General features: G+C 35.5%; 4 non-coding genes across 4 annotated transcripts; all 4 read left to right on the top strand.

The window, feature by feature from the left end:
* Window positions 1–4,489: 4,489 nt before the first annotated feature.
* Window positions 4,490–4,573, top strand: TRNAL-CAA. The gene has a single exon. It is a non-coding gene; the product is annotated as a tRNA-Leu (tRNA).
* Window positions 4,574–10,227: 5,654 nt separating this feature from the next.
* On the top strand, window positions 10,228–10,311 carry TRNAL-CAA. Its single transcript has one exon. It is a non-coding gene; the product is annotated as a tRNA-Leu (tRNA).
* A 3,190-nt stretch (window positions 10,312–13,501) lies between these two features.
* On the top strand, window positions 13,502–13,585 carry TRNAL-CAA. Its single transcript has one exon. It is a non-coding gene; the product is annotated as a tRNA-Leu (tRNA).
* Window positions 13,586–15,749: 2,164 nt separating this feature from the next.
* TRNAL-CAA lies at window positions 15,750–15,833 on the top strand. The gene has a single exon. It is a non-coding gene; the product is annotated as a tRNA-Leu (tRNA).
* Window positions 15,834–17,915: the final 2,082 nt, after the last annotated feature.

Raw genomic sequence — 17,915 nt, 5'->3', positions numbered from 1 at the left:
GCTAGACATAAAATGGCTCCACGAGGAAGGAAGTGTGTGTTCATTGGTTTACCGGCAGATGTGAAAGGGTATTTACTGTACGACATTGGTGAGAAATTCACTTTTATATCCCATGATGTCAGTTTCTATGAAAATGAGTTTCCCTTTGCAGATAACAGTGAAGGTTTGAGTATATCACAACCAAGTCAATTCCAGCTAACTCTTCCTCTTGTTCCAGTGAATAGTGGCATGCAGAATGACCAGGAACAATACCTTATGGATAATGGAGTTCCTTTGTAGACTCATATGGATAATAGTTCCTCTTGGCAGCAAAACCCTGTGGATAATAGAACTTCTTTGCAGCAAAGTCATATGGATAATAGTTCTCCCTTGCAGCAGAACTCACTGGATCATGGCTCCCCTTGGCAACAGAACCTTGCGGATCATACACTGCCACTATCTCTGGACACCATTTCACATATAGAATGCAACAATGATGATGCCCACACACAAGAGGTACCTGTTGATACTGATGTTCCCACACATCCTCTTATGCGGTCATCTAGAAACAGACATGTGCCAAGCAAACTCCAAGATTATTATTGCCAAGCTGCCATGACCAAAGGTTCTTCTCCTCACCACAAGATCTTCTCCATGGCTGTAACTTCTGTTGATGAGCCACAAAACTACAAACAAGCCATACATCATGATTGTTTGAAGGATGCCATGAACGCTGAAATAAAAGCCTTGCAAAAAAATCACACATGGAAACTTACAGATTTGCCTCCCGGGAAGAAACCTATAGGGTGCAAGTGGGTATACAAGGTTAAACTCAAAGCGGATGGATCTGTAGAATGCTACAAGGCAAGATTGGTGGCCAAAGGTTTCACCCAACAACTAGGAGTTGATTACTTGGAAACCTTTTCCCCTGTAGCAAGGCTAACTACAATTCGTTCTTTTCTGGTTGTTGCTGCATCTCGAGATTGGCATATTCACCAACTTGATATCAACAATGTGTTTTTGCATGGCGATTTGGACGAGGAAGTTTATATGGTGTTGCCTCCTGGATTTCAAGGAGACAAACCAAATCAATTCTGCAAGCTCCTTCGATATCTCTACGGGCTCAAGCAGGCCAGCCATCAATGGAATGCAAAGCTCAACGCTGCTTTGTTGAAGGTGGGATTCCAGCGGTCTAAATCGGATCCATCTCTATTTACAAGAGGTCATGACACTACTTTCATTGCTCTCCTAGTTTACGTGGATGACATCCTTGTTACCAGCGCTAGCATATCTCTAATCCATGAGCTCAAAGCTTTTCTTCACAGTGCCTTCAAGATCAAAGATTTAGGCAACCTGGGCGATTTATAAAGCCGGATTCACTCACAGCAAGCCCGTGAGCACACCAATGGTGCCGAGCCAACATCTCACTCGTGATGGCAGTCCTGTCCTTAATGATATTAGCAGTTACAGACGCTTGGTAGGCAGACTTCTATATCTAATCGCAACACGACCGGACATTGCCTATATAGTTCAGCAGCTAAGCCAATTTGTTGATGCTCCTACTGAGGCACATATGTCCGCTGCTCATCGTCTTCTACGTTACATCAAGAGTGCCCCGGGCCAGGGATTACACTATCCAAAGAATGGAAACATGAAGCTTACAGTTTTCTCCGACTCGGATTGGGGAACTTGTACTGATACAAGAAAATCTATCACTGGTTTTTGTGTGTTCCTTGGATCAGCACCCATTTCCTGGAAATCTAAGAAACAGGCTACGATTTCTAGGTCTTCTTCCGAGGCAGAGTATCGTGCCCTTGCCACGACCGTTTGTGAAATACAATGGATTACCTCTCTTCTCCGTGATCTCCAAGTAGAACTAAGCAAACCGGCAGCCCTTTTCTGCGACAACAAATCAGCCATTGCTATCTCCGAGAATCATGTGTTTCACGAGAGAACTAAACACATAGAAATCGACTGTCATGTTGTCCGAGAGAGAGTAACGCAAGGCCTAGTCAAGATCCTTATGTTCCATCCTCAGGCCAAATAGCGGACAGTTTTACGAAGCCTTTGCCTACTGTTCAGTATCAACTCTTTACTTCTAAGCTGGGCACAAAGGACTTGCATACTCCAGCTTACGGGGGGGGGGGGGGGTGTTGAAGGATGATGCTCCAAGTCAACATACAGCTGCCAGCTAGGGATGGTTAGGGGTGCTTTAGTCTTTCTTCCTTTCCATAAACGGTTGTAACCGTAGGTCCATCCCCTTCCCGCTTTTATCCAATGTATATAAACTCTTCTTGTTGTATGTTCTGGTTAAGATTTTTAACCATCAGTATCAATGAAAGTAAAACTCCATTTTTCTCTGCTTCGATCGTGAACTCCAACAATAGCAGAAACATAGAAGTTTGCAAATAGCAATCCACAATACCACTTTTGCAATAATTCATGTCTAGTACGTAGCCCTCGATCTCATTGACAGAGACTGCGCAACAAGTCAATTTCAATAGCAACAACCCAATCAACGGGTTATTACTCTTCTAGGTTGTAGCAGCAAAATTTAGATGCACTGCATGCGCATGTTGGTAGCGATGATAACCCCATAAATCCTCCTTGTAGTGACAACGTCTTTTCGGCATAAATCTGTGACAGAAACATCTTCCACCTTTCCCGAATTTTTTTCTCTCTTTGTCATTCACTATTATCAACATGAGTTCGCTTCTATTTGTTGGAAAATGTAAGCTGATAATGTGAAAATAAGAAATGTTGTGTCGTGGTATAACCACTGCCATAGAAGCGAATTCGTCGCTACCGGTGCAGGCTCATGTCGCCCCCGAAGGTTAACACAACAATCCCCGTCTCCGTGCACCCGGAGCAGGGATTGGAACATATACAACATTCTCAGAGTAAAAAGGGGACACAAGAGTTAATAAGACAATTTTTGTCTGTGTGTTCTAACTCAATAACACCCCACTTTAAATAGTAAAAGGCAAAATAATTAGGACCATAACTACCTAACAAATCTTAGCCATTCACCACCTTGTGGTGAGTAGTGGACCAAGACTAAGTTATCAGTAAAATACTGGCCAAACACTTGCATTTTTCCAACACTAGAAACACACTCAATCAATGAAAATCTTTTTTTTTTTAATCTAGAAATCCATTTTTACATGCATTTGACGTGCAACAAATGTGCTTCCGATGCCATCTTCCTCCGGCAATTTTGACCGCCGCAACTATGGGTGGCTTCGACGATGATGGCGAGTCGCCCTTCTTCTGCCATCATAACCGGTACAACCTCAACAATAAGATCATGCTCACCGCCGCCATAATTTCTATTCAGGTTGTCCAGTTAGACAACACGCAATACATCTTGACTTGATGCCTTTCTCCCTCACTTCACTCTCTGGTCGAGTTGAACCGCAGTTGTCCGGCCAGACACTTGGCCGTACGACCTGGGCAACTTCTTTCCCTTGTGCATTTGTCCTTCTTTTGCTCCAAAGTGTCTAGAAATCTCTCATTTTTTACTTGGATCACCAAATTGGTCCCTACATGTGTAAACCAAGCAAATAAGATGCTTTTGGAACAAAATAACTACCATTGATGCACAATTTGAGTGTGAAAATGGAGGTAAAATGTGGTCAAATATGCATTTATCAATTACGAACCATCTATGGAAATATAGATATAAATTGAATGTTTACCCATTTGCAAAATGTTATTTATTTTGGCAAAGAATTCACAGAACTTAATGCAATTGAACCTTGAACTCTATGTGTTTCTTATAGTATAGGGTTAGGTAGTTATGTTGCCTATCAATTAGGTGTGGTGTTTGTCATCACTCTTAAGATTGGTTTTATAATTTAATTATAATTTTTAATAGAGTCTAAGATTGGTTTTATAATTGAATTATAATTTTTAAATTTTCTACATTTAGCGTATATAAGGTTTTAGGTGTCTCTTTCTTAAATGTCGTTTTCAACTTTCCACCTTCTTCATTCTTCAAATCAAATTTATTCTTCTTCTTGGCATCACATCACAGATTCAACATTGCGGTGAAGATGAATGAAGACTAGTAATTTAAATTTTTCTGAAATTTAAATTAATTATTTGTATTTTTATAAAATGTGATATTTTGTTGTTTTATTTAATGGGATTCTTAAAAATTTGTGATTATGATTTTTGAATTCTTGAAAAATTGTATTATACTTTATTTTATTTTTAAAACTTCAAATCTGTCGTCCTATATATCCACATCCAATCCGTCAAATCCGTCATTAGCATATCGGATTCGATTAGACCCAATTAAACTCCTATTAGATGATATGGTTCAAATTCACCTTTAACGGATTAATTGGATGCGGGTTCATTCCAAATCTGCTCCAATCCCTTTGGCGCTCACCCCTAAGCTGTAGTTAGTAGTAAGGATGCTAGACTCTACTCTCCAGGTCACTACACATTTAAAAATATGTATAAATACTAATACATAAAATATTAAAAATTTTTGTTGTAAATTGTCAGGATGGCCGAGTGGTCTAAGACGCTAGACTCAAGTTTTGGTCCTTGTAAAAGGGCGTGGGTTCAAATCCCACTTCTGACAACCATTTAATGTTACTCTTTAAAATGTAATAGTTCCAAAAATGAATGGAATTCTCAAGAAAAAAAATACTTCACTTTTGGTATTATTTAATACATTATAAACAATCTATATAAAAAGTCTTCAAATAAATTAAAAATTTGTAATCATATGTCACACTTATAGAATGTATTAGTCTTTATATATAGGTCCGTGACATAGCAACAAAAATTGGTTTTACATGGAGTTAACATATATTTTCATAATTAAATTATAAATTACATAAATAAAAATAATATTGTCAAATAACTTGAAATAAAATGCACAAGTTTTTAACAATTTTACATACATAATAATTATCGTGAAAAAAAAAAGTGTTAGGTACTTTTCTAAATGTAAAATAATCAATAACCGCATCAATTGTCTAGGTATGATATGCTATATGTACGTGTCGAGAACAAAGTAACCGTATAAGCATAATAAATGGAATTTAATACGGAGTATATCAAGAAACCATAGTGTATATAAAATTCTTATAATAGAGTCTAAGATTGGTTTTATAATTTAATTATAATTTTTAAATTTTCTACATTTAGCATATATAAGGTTTTAGGTGTCTCTTTCTTAAATGCCGTTTTCAACTTTCCACCTTCTTCATTCTTCAAATCAAATTTATTCTTCTTCATGGCATCACATCACAGATTCAACATTGCGGTGAAGATGAATGAAGACTAGTAATTTAAATTTTTTTGAAATTTAAATTAATTATTTGTATTTTTATAAAATGTGATATTTTGTTGTTTTATTTAATGGGATTCTAAAAAATTTGTGATTATGATTTTTGAATTCTTGAAAAATTGTATTATACTTTATTTTATTTTTAAAACTTCAAATCTGTCGTCCTATATATCCACATCCAATCCGTCTGTTAGTAATATTGTTAGTTTATTATTATAATTATTATTGAGCTTAGTAATTATGTAATAGTTGGCTTAGTCTTCTAAGGCTAACCACTTAGATAGGAGTTCTTTACGTTTGTTATTTCCTTTAGTATTGTAACATCTTATCCTATCAGAATTGAATTTGATTTTCCCTATCTCATCTGGTATCAGCTAGGTACGTTCCTAACCAACCTATTCTTTCTCCCCAAACGCCGATCATGTCAACCAACTCTTCTGAGCGAACTGTGACGGCAACCCCTGTTACCTCTCCGGCCTCCACCCAAAACCCGCTCTCCGGAGCTCACCATTTTGTTTCCATCAAGCTCACCTCCCGAAATTTCCTCTTCTGGCGAACACAGTTAGTCCCTTTTCTCCGCGGGCAAGGCCTCCTGGGCTTTGTGGACGGCAGTACTCCATGTCCTCCGCCCATGGTTGAGACTGCCGCAACTGGCGACTCGGGCTCCGGTGTCGCGACCGCGGTCTCCACCCCAAATCCGGCACATGCCGCATGGTTGCAACAAGACCAATCTATACTGTCACTACTTATCTCCTCTCTTTCAGATGAGGTAATGTACTTGGCAGTGGGGCGTTCGTCTTCTCGGGAGGTCTGGGAATCGGTGACGGCGGCTCTTGGTTCCTCCACACGGGCGCGATGCCTAAATCTCTTAGGCCAATTCCAGACTCTCCGCCAAGGAAACAGCACTCCGGCCGAGTATCTCGGTCGTGCCCAGCTCATCGTGGAAGCCCTTGCACTCGCCGGCCGGCCACTCTCCCTCGATGAACAAAATATGTACATGTTCAGAGGCCTTCGACCGGAGTTCCGTGCGATGGCTGCTTCCCTCACGGTTACAGGTACTCCGGTGTCCATACCCCAGTTATCCGATTATTTACAGGCGCAAGAGTTTATCTTCGCCGATGATTTTGCGGTGGGCAACGACGTGGGAGGCTCTGCAACAGCCATGTACGCCGGACAGAGTCACGGCCGCCAGTCGCATACGAACGGTGGCTCCGGCGGCAATTCCAGAGGCGGACAGGGTCGCGGCAGGCAAGGCCGTGGCCGAGGTGGATCCGGTCGTGGTCGCGGTGGTGGTCCGAGATGCCGAATATGCCAGGCTCAAGGGCTTACTGCTGTATACTGTTTCAAAAGATACACCACACAGCCGCCCAACCAACCGGCGCAAGCCAATCTTGTGGTAGCCGGCGACGAGGCGGCATCGGCGCATTCAGCGTGGTTTCCCGACACCGGAGCAACAGCCCACGCGACGCCGGATCAATCCATGATGACGCAGTCCGATGACTATGCTGGAAGCGACGTTCTTCGGGTTGGTAATGGCGCAGGTTTGACAATCTCACGAGTTGGTCATGCACTTATTCCTGTTAATTCTGGTTCAAAGTCTCTTTCTCTGTCCAATATTTTGCACGTCCCTAATTTATTTGTTCCTCTATTATCAGTACATCGGTTCACTAATGAAAACGATGTATATTTTGAATTTCACAAAAATTATTTTGTTGTGAAGGACTCCGTAACCAGGGCGACACTGCTTAAGGGTCCCGCCACGGGTGGCCTATATCAACTTCCGGTGGCTCGGTCACATTTTGCTTTCATTTCCTCCCGGGCCACTCCCGTGGTGTGGCATCGCAGGTTGGGTCATCCACACGAACAAGTTCAAAATCGAGTCTTACAAAATTGCCCAGTCACAACAAATAAATCCAAATCTATGGGGTCGTGCACGGCGTGTCAGCTTGGGAAATCCTCGCGTTTTGCTTTAGAACAAGTAGTTTCATCTAGCAATAATGTCTTAGATTTATTGTACACAGATATATGGGGCTCATCACCTGAAATATCTTCTAGTGGTTTTCGCTATTTTATATTGTTTGTAGATGACTACTCGAGATTTTGCTGGTTTTATCCCTTACGGGTAAAATCAGACGTTTATAAAATTTTTGACTCTTTTCGCGTGATGGTAGAACGCCAATTTTCGCGTTCTATCAAATCCATCCAATCAAATTTAGGGGGTGAATATAGAGCCCTACATAATACTTTTCAAAAACTTGGCATTATTCACCGGCAATCATGTGCCTACACCCACGAACAGAACGGTAGGGTTGAGCGCCGGAATCGACACATTGTTGAAACCGGATTGACCCTACTTGCAGAAGGTTCAGTACCCCTTCAATATTGGGACTATGCCTTCGAAACAGCCACTTGTTTAATCAACTATCTACCCTCGTCAGCACTACAGTTTGAAAGCCCGTATCACCGATTACATAAAACCCTACCACCTTACAACTTCCTACGTGTCTTTGGGTGCCGATGTTATCCTTATCTAAGGCCATATAACAGGCACAAGATAGAGTATCGGTCTGCACCCTGTGTCTTCTTAGGTTACCCCCCGTCTTTTAGGGGATATAGGTGCATGGATCTAACAAGTGGGAAAGTTTTTATCTGTCGTCATGTCCGATTTGACGAATCGGTCTTTCCTTTTGCTGACTCACATTCACAGGTTGCTACGGAGCCACATGAGTCCACCATGCCATGGGCAGCCGGGGCTATTGTCCCATATGACCCGCCAGCTGCAACACCGCCTGAGTCCACCATCGTGGTCCATGGCACGGCACCGTCAGATCCGGAGCCAGTACCGCTAGCCATTGCACGCCCACCTCGGAGGCGTAAACGGCAGGTCCCACAAGACAGGCAACATGTCATGAGACTACGTCACATGACACGTGGCACAAGTGAGCCCTTACAGGCATTAAATATCAGTACTGACCCAACATGTTATTCACAGGCTGTGGGGCATCCACAGTGGCGTGATGCGATGGACCAAGAGTTCAATGCTCTTCTTCATAACAGTACTTGGAAACTTGTACCACCGCACCCGAGTATGAACATCATTGGATGTAAATGGGTGTTTCGTACAAAACGCACAGCAGATGGCACCGTAGAGCGCTACAAGGCGCGTCTCGTGGCAAAAGGATTTAATCAAGTGGTCGGGGAAGATTTTTTTGATACTTTTAGTCCCGTAGTCAAACCGACTACGGTACGCATGTTGTTCTCGATTGCCGTGTCGAGAGGATGGACTCTACGCCAGTTAGATGTCCACAATGCCTTCCTCAACGGTCACTTAGCAGAAACTGTTTATATGAAGCAACCGCCTGGCTACGAGGATCCAACACATCCAGAATATGTGTGTCATCTTCAGCGCTCCCTGTATGGCCTGAAGCAGGCCCCACGGGCTTGGTTCAAAAGGCTCCATGACTTTTTAGTTTCTGCAGGTTTCTCCCCATCGAAAACGGATGTCTCCCTCTTTCATTATTCCGCGGGGGCGTCACGTGTATTCCTGCTGGTCTACGTGGATGGCATTATTATGATGGGCGATGATGCTACTTTGATTGACAAGCTGTTACACCGGTTATCTACTACTTTTAAAATCCGTGACCTGGGTACTCCGAGTTTTTTCTTAGGGATCGAGACACTCAACCAGGATGGTAGCTTAATGTTGTCACAACGCCGCTACATGATGGACCTATTGAACCGAGCCGGTATGACATACTGTAAACCACTAGCTACTCCGACGTCAGTCACTCAAAGTGTCACACCCTCCACGCAGCCAAATGAAAATCCAACACAGTACAGGCGGCTAGTCGGGGCCTTACAATATCTGACTATCACCAGGCCTGACTTATCCTTTGCAGTCAACCGTCTCTGCCAGTTCATGCACTCCCCTACTGATGATCATTGGGTTTTGCTTAAACGTGTCCTACGGTACATCAAAGGGACACTCAACTACGGGTTACGATTATCACCTTATGTCGACTTCGGTACATGCCTTCTCCGACTCCGATTGGGCAGGATGTCCGGTAGACAGGAAGAGCACTAGCGGGTATGCCGTTTTTCTAGGCTCTAACCTAATTTCGTGGCTTTCCAGGAAACAACGAACTGTTGCGCGCTCTTCGACTGAAGCCGAATATAAGACTCTTGCAGATGTCTCGGCGGAAGTTACGTGGATTGTTTCTTTACTCCGTGAACTTGGTTTACATTCAGGGGATCCTGCAACGCTATGGTGTGATAACTTAGGAGCAACATATCTATGCGCCAACCCAGTTTTTCATGCCAGAACCAAACACGTCGAAATCGATTTCCACTTCGTCCGGGACAAAGTTGCATCCGGAGAATTTATTGTCAACTTTGTGTCTACCAAGGATCAGCTGGCAGATATTCTCACCAAACCGCTACCGGGGCCCAGATTTGCAGCTCTTCGAGACAAGCTCAACGTTGTTTCACATCCTTGTGCTTGAGGGGGTGTGTTAGTAATATTGTTAGTTTATTATTATAATTATTATTGAGCTTAGTAATTATGTAATAGTTGGCTTAGTCTTCTATGGCTAACCACTTAGATAGGAGTTCTTTACGTTTGTTATTTCCTTTAGTATTGTAACATCTTATCCTATCAGAATTGAATTTGATTTTCCCTATCTCATCCCGTCAAATCCGTCATTAACATATCGGATTCGATTAGACCCAATTAAACTCCTATTAGATGATATGGTTCAAATTCACCTTTATCAGATTAATTGGATGCAGGTTCATTCCAAATCTGCTCCAAACCCTTTGGCGCTCACCCCTAAGCTGTAGTTAGTAGTAAGGATGCTAGACTCTACTCTCCAGGTCACTACACATTTAAAAATATGTATAAATACTAATACATAAAATATTAAAAATTTTTGTTGTAAATTGTCAGGATGGCCGAGTGGTCTAAGGTACTAGACTCAAGTTCAGGTCCTTGTAAAAGGGCGTGGGTTCAAATCCCACTTCTGACAACCATTTATTGTTACTCTTTAAAATGTAATAGTACAAAAAATGAAAGGAATTCTCAAGAAAAAAAATACTTCACTTTTACATTATAAACAATCTATATAAAAAGTCTTCAAATAAATTAAAAATTTGTAATCATATGTCACACTTATAGAATGTATTAGTCTTTATATATAGGTCCGTGACATAGCAACAAAAATTGGTTTTACATGGAGTTAACATATATTTTCATAATTAAATTATAAGTTACATTAATAAAACTAACATTGTCAAATAACTTGAAATAAAATGCACAAGTTTTTAACAATTTTACATACATAATAATTATCGTGAAAAAAAAGTGTTAGGTACTTTTCTAAATGTAAAATAATCAATAACCGCATCAATTATCTAGGTATGATATGCTATAAGTACGTGTCGAGAACAAAGTAACCGTATAAGCATAATAAATGGAATTTAATACGAAGTATATCAAGAAACCATAGTGTATATAAAATTCTTATAATAGAGTCTAAGATTGGGTTTTATAATTTAATTATAATTTTTAAATCTTCTACATTTAGCATATATAAGGTTTTCGGTGTCTCATTCTTAAATGCCGTTTTCAACTTTCCACCTTCTACATTCATCAAATCAAATTTATTCTTCTTCATGGCATCACATCACAGATTCAACATTGCGATGAAGATGAATGATGACTAGTAATTTAAATTTTTCTGAAATTTAAATTAATTATTTGTATTTTTTAAAATGTGATATTTTGTTGTTTTATTTAATGGGATTCTTAAAAATTTGTGATTATGATTTTTGAATTCTTGAAAAATTGTATTATACTTTATTTTATTTTAAAGCTTCAAATCTGTCGTCCTATATATCCACATCCAATCCGTCAAATCCGTCATTAGCATATCGGATTCGATTAGACCCAATTAAACTACTATTAGATGATATGGTTCAAATTTTGGTCTAAGGCTGAGGACCAAAGTCAAGTTCTGGTCCTTGTAAAAGGGCGTGGGTTCAAATCCCACTTCTGACAACCATTTAATGCTACTCTTTAAAATGAAAGGAATTCTTAAGAAAAAAATACTTCACTTTTAGTATTATATAATACATTATAAACAATCTATATAAAAAGTCTTCAAATAAATTAAAAATTTGTAATCATATGTCACACTTATAGAATGTATTAGTCTTTATATATAGGTCCGTGACATAGCAACAAAAATTGGTTTTACATGGAGTTAACATATATTTTCATAATTAAATTATAAGTTACATTAATAAAACTAACATTGTCAAATAACTTGAAATAAAATGCACAAGTTTTTAACAATTTTACATACATAATAATTATCGTGAAAAAAAAGTGTTAGGTACTTTTCTAAATGTAAAATAATCAATAACCGCATCAATTATCTAGGTATGATATGCTATAAGTACGTGTCGAGAACAAAGTAACCGTATAAGCATAATAAATGGAATTTAATACGAAGTATATCAAGAAACCATAGTGTATATAAAATTCTTATAATAGAGTCTAAGATTGGGTTTTATAATTTAATTATAATTTTTAAATCTTCTACATTTAGCATATATAAGGTTTTCGGTGTCTCATTCTTAAATGCCGTTTTCAACTTTCCACCTTCTACATTCATCAAATCAAATTTATTCTTCTTCATGGCATCACATCACAGATTCAACATTGCGATGAAGATGAATGAAGACTTGTAATTTAAATTTTTCTGAATTTTAAATTATTTATTTGTATTTTTTAAAATGTGATATTTTGTTGTTTTATTTAATGGGATTCTTAAAAATTTGTGATTATGATTTTTGAATTCTTGAAAAATTGTATTATACTTTATTTTATTTTTAAAGCTTCAAATCTGTCGTCCTATATATCCACATCCAATCCGTCAAATCCGTCATTAGCATATCGGATTCGATTAGACCCAATTAAACTACTATTAGATGATATGGTTCAAATTCTGGTCTAAGGCTGAGGACCAAAGTCAAGTTCTGGTCCTTGTAAAAGGGCGTGGGTTCAAATCCCACTTCTGACAACCATTTAATGCTACTCTTTAAAATGAAAGGAATTCTTAAGAAAAAAAATACTTCACTTTTAGTATTATATAATACATTATAAACAATCTATATAAAAAGTCTTCAAATAAATTAAAAATTTGTAATCATATGTCACACTTATAGAATGTATTAGTCTTTATATATAGGTCCGTGACATAGCAACAAAAATTGGTTTTACATGGAGTTAACATATATTTTCATAATTAAATTATAAATTACATAAATAAAAATAATATTGTCAAATAACTTGAAATAAAATGCACAAGTTTTTAACAATTTTACATACATAATAATTATCGTGAAAAAAAAGTGTTAGATACTTTTCTAAATGTAAACTAATCAATAACCGCATTAATTGTCTAGGTATGATATGCTATATGTACGTGTCGAGAACAAAGTAACCGTATAAGCATAATAAATGGAATTTAATACGGAGTATATCAAGAAACCATAGTGTATATAAAATTCTTATAATAGAGTCTAAGATTGGGTTTTATAATTTAATTATAATTTTTAAATCTTCTACATTTAGCATATATAAGGTTTTACGTCTCTCTTTCTTAAATGCCGTTTTCAACTTTCCACCTTCATCATTCTTCAAATCAAATTTATTCTTCTTCATGGCATCACATCACAGATTCAACATTGCGATGAAGATGAATGAAGACTTGTAATTTAAATTTTTCTGAATTTTAAATTATTTATTAGTATTTTTTAAAATGTGATATTTTGTTGTTTTATTTAATGGGATTCTTAAAAATTTGTGATTATGATTTTTGAAATCTTAAAAAATTGTATTATACTTTATTTTATTTTTAAAGCTTCAAATCTATCGTCCTATATATCCACATCCAATCCGTCAAATCCGTCATTAGCATATCGGATTCGATTAGACCCAATTAAACTCCTATTAGATGATATGGTTCAAATTCACCTTTAGCGGATTAATTGGATGCGGGTTCATTCCAAATCTGCTCCAATCCCTTTAACGCTCACCACTAAGCTGTAGTTAGTAGTAAGGATGTTAGACTCTACTCTCCAGGTCACTACACACTTAAAAATATGTATAAATATTAATACATAAAATATTAAAAATTTTTGTTGTAAATTGTCAGGATGGCCGAGTGGTCTAAGGCGCCAGACTCAAGTTCTGGTCCTTGTAAAAGGGCGTGGGTTCAAATCCCACTTCTGACAACCATTTAATGTTACTCTTTAAAACGTAATAGTACAAAAAACGAAAGGAATTCTCAAGAAAAAAAATACTTCACTTTTACATTATAAACAATCTATATAAAAAGTCTTCAAATAAATTAAAAATTTGTAATCATATGTCACACTTATAGAATGTATTAGTCTTTATATATAGGTCCGTGACATAGCAACAAAAATTGGTTTTACATGGAGTTAACATATATTTTCATAATTAAATTATAAATTACATAAATAAAAATAATATTGTCAAATAACTTGAAATAAAATGCACAAGTTTTTAACAATTTTACATACATAATAATTATCGTGAAAAAAAAGTGTTAGGTACTTTTCTAAATGTAAACTAATCAATAACCGCATTAATTGTCTAGGTATGATATGCTATATGTACGTGTCGAGAATAAAGTAACCGTATAAGCATAATAAATGGAATTTAATACGGAGTATATCAAGAAACCATAGTGTATATAAAATTCTTATAATAGAGTCAAAGATTGGGTTTTATAATTTAATTATAATTTTTAAATCTTCTACATTTAACATATATAAGGTTTTAGGTCTCTCTTTCTTAAATGCCATTTTCAACTTTCCACCTTCTACATTCTTCAAATCAAATTTATTCTTCTTCATGGCATCACATCACAGATTCAACATTGCGATGAAGATGAATGAAGACTTGTAATTTAAATTTCTCTGAATTTTAAATTATTTATTTGTATTTTTTAAAATGTGATATTTTGTTGTTTTATTTAATGGGATTCTTAAAAATTTGTGATTATGATTTTTGAATTCTTGAAAAATTGTATTATACTTTATTTTATTTTTAAAGCTTCAAATCTGTCGTCCTATATATCCACATCCAATCCGTCAAATCCGTCATTAGCATATCGGATTCGATTAGACCCAATTAAACTACTATTAGATGATATGGTTCAAATTCTGGTCTAAGGCTGAGGACCAAAGTCAAGTTCTGGTCCTTGTAAAAGGGCGTGGGTTCAAATCCCACTTCTGACAACCATTTAATGCTACTCTTTAAAATGAAAGGAATTCTTAAGAAAAAAAATACTTCACTTTTAGTATTATATAATACATTATAAACAATCTATATAAAAAGTCTTCAAATAAATTAAAAATTTGTAATCATATGTCACACTTATAGAATGTATTAGTCTTTATATATAGGTCCGTGACATAGCAACAAAAATTGGTTTTACATGGAGTTAACATATATTTTCATAATTAAATTATAAATTACATAAATAAAAATAATATTGTCAAATAACTTGAAATAAAATGCACAAATTTTTAACAATTTTACATACATAATAATTATCGTGAAAAAAAAGTGTTAGATACTTTTCTAAATGTAAACTAATCAATAACCGCATTAATTGTCTAGGTATGATATGCTATATGTACGTGTCGAGAACAAAGTAACCGTATAAGCATAATAAATGGAATTTAATACGGAGTATATCAAGAAACCATAGTGTATATAAAATTCTTATAATAGAGTCTAAGATTGGGTTTTATAATTTAATTATAATTTTTAAATCTTCTACATTTAGCATATATAAGGTTTTACGTCTCTCTTTCTTAAATGCCGTTTTCAACTTTCCACCTTCATCATTCTTCAAATCAAATTTATTCTTCTTCATGGCATCACATCACAGATTCAACATTGCGATGAAGATGAATGAAGACTTGTAATTTAAATTTTTCTGAATTTTAAATTATTTATTAGTATTTTTTAAAATGTGATATTTTGTTGTTTTATTTAATGGGATTCTTAAAAATTTGTGATTATGATTTTTGAAATCTTAAAAAATTGTATTATACTTTATTTTATTTTTAAAGCTTCAAATCTATCGTCCTATATATCCACATCCAATCCGTCAAATCCGTCATTAGCATATCGGATTCGATTAGACCCAATTAAACTCCTATTAGATGATATGGTTCAAATTCACCTTTAGCGGATTAATTGGATGCGGGTTCATTCCAAATCTGCTCCAATCCCTTTAACGCTCACCACTAAGCTGTAGTTAGTAGTAAGGATGTTAGACTCTACTCTCCAGGTCACTACACACTTAAAAATATGTATAAATATTAATACATAAAATATTAAAAATTTTTGTTGTAAATTGTCAGGATGGCCGAGTGGTCTAAGGCGCTAGACTCAAGTTCTGGTCCTTGTAAAAGGGCGTGGGTTCAAATCCCACTTCTGACAACCATTTAATGTTACTCTTTAAAACGTAATAGTACAAAAAACGAAAGGAATTCTCAAGAAAAAAAATACTTCACTTTTACATTATAAACAATCTATATAAAAAGTCTTCAAATAAATTAAAAATTTGTAATCATATGTCACACTTATAGAATGTATTAGTCTTTATATATAGGTCCGTGACATAGCAACAAAAATTGGTTTTACATGGAGTTAACATATATTTTCATAATTAAATTATAAATTACATAAATAAAAATAATATTGTCAAATAACTTGAAATAAAATGCACAAGTTTTTAACAATTTTACATACATAATAATTATCGTGAAAAAAAAGTGTTAGGTACTTTTCTAAATGTAAACTAATCAATAACCGCATTAATTGTCTAGGTATGATATGCTATATGTACGTGTCGAGAATAAAGTAACCGTATAAGCATAATAAATGGAATTTAATACGGAGTATATCAAGAAACCATAGTGTATATAAAATTCTTATAATAGAGTCAAAGATTGGGTTTTATAATTTAATTATAATTTTTAAATCTTCTACATTTAACATATATAAGGTTTTAGGTCTCTCTTTCTTAAATGCCATTTTCAACTTTCCACCTTCTACATTCTTCAAATCAAATTTATTCTTCTTCATGGCATCACATCACAGATTCAACATTGCGATGAAGATGAATGAAGACTTGTAATTTAAATTTCTCTGAATTTTAAATTATTTATTTGTATTTTTTAAAATGTGATATTTTGTTGTTTTATTTAATGGGATTCTTAAAAATTTGTGATTATGATTTTTGAATTCTTGAAAAATTGTATTATACTTTATTTTATTTTTAAAGCTTCAAATCTGTCGTCCTATATATCCACATCCAATCCGTCAAATCCGTCATTAGCATATCGGATTCGATTAGACCCAATTAAACTACTATTAGATGATATGGTTCAAATTCTGGTCTAAGGCTGAGGACCAAAGTCAAGTTCTGGTCCTTGTAAAAGGGCGTGGGTTCAAATCCCACTTCTGACAACCATTTAATGCTACTCTTTAAAATGAAAGGAATTCTTAAGAAAAAAAATACTTCACTTTTAGTATTATATAATACATTATAAACAATCTATATAAAAAGTCTTCAAATAAATTAAAAATTTGTAATCATATGTCACACTTATAGAATGTATTAGTCTTTATATATAGGTCCGTGACATAGCAACAAAAATTGGTTTTACATGGAGTTAACATATATTTTCATAATTAAATTATAAATTACATAAATAAAAATAATATTGTCAAATAACTTGAAATAAAATGCACAAGTTTTTAACAATTTTACATACATAATAATTATCGTGAAAAAAAAGTGTTAGATACTTTTCTAAATGTAAACTAATCAATAACCGCATTAATTGTCTAGGTATGATATGCTATATGTACGTGTCGAGAACAAAGTAACCGTATAAGCATAATAAATGGAATTTAATACGGAGTATATCAAGAAACCATAGTGTATATAAAATTCTTATAATAGAGTCTAAGATTGGGTTTTATAATTTAATTATAATTTTTAAATCTTCTACATTTAGCATATATAAGGTTTTAGGTCTCTCTTTCTTAAATGCCGTTTTCAACTTTCCACCTTCATCATTCTTCAAATCAAATTTATTCTTCTTCATGGCATCACATCACAGATTGAACATTGCGATGAAGATGAATGAAGACTTGTAATTTAAATTTTTCTGAATTTTAAATTATTTATTTGTATTTTTTAAAATGTGATATTTTGTTGTTTTATTTAATGGGATTCTTAAAAATTTGTGATTATGATTTTTGAAATCTTAAAAAATTGTATTATACTTTTTTTTATTTTTAAAGCTTCAAATCTATCGTCCTATATATCCACATCCAATCCGTCAAATCCGTCATTAGCATATCGGATTCGATTAGACCCAATTAAACTCCTATTAGATGATATGGTTCAAATTCACCTTTAGCGGATTAATTGGATGCGGGTTCATTCCAAATCTGCTCCAATCCCTTTGGCGCTCACCCCTAAGCTGTAGCTAGTAGTAAGGATGCTAG

The sequence above is a fragment of the Ipomoea nil genome, unplaced genomic scaffold (genome assembly GCF_001879475.1).
Source record: "Ipomoea nil cultivar Tokyo-kokei standard unplaced genomic scaffold, Asagao_1.1 scaffold2827, whole genome shotgun sequence".
NCBI lineage: Eukaryota > Viridiplantae > Streptophyta > Magnoliopsida > Solanales > Convolvulaceae > Ipomoea > Ipomoea nil.
Note: the sequence above shows the minus strand (reverse complement) of the source record. Positions and strands in the feature narration are given on the sequence as shown.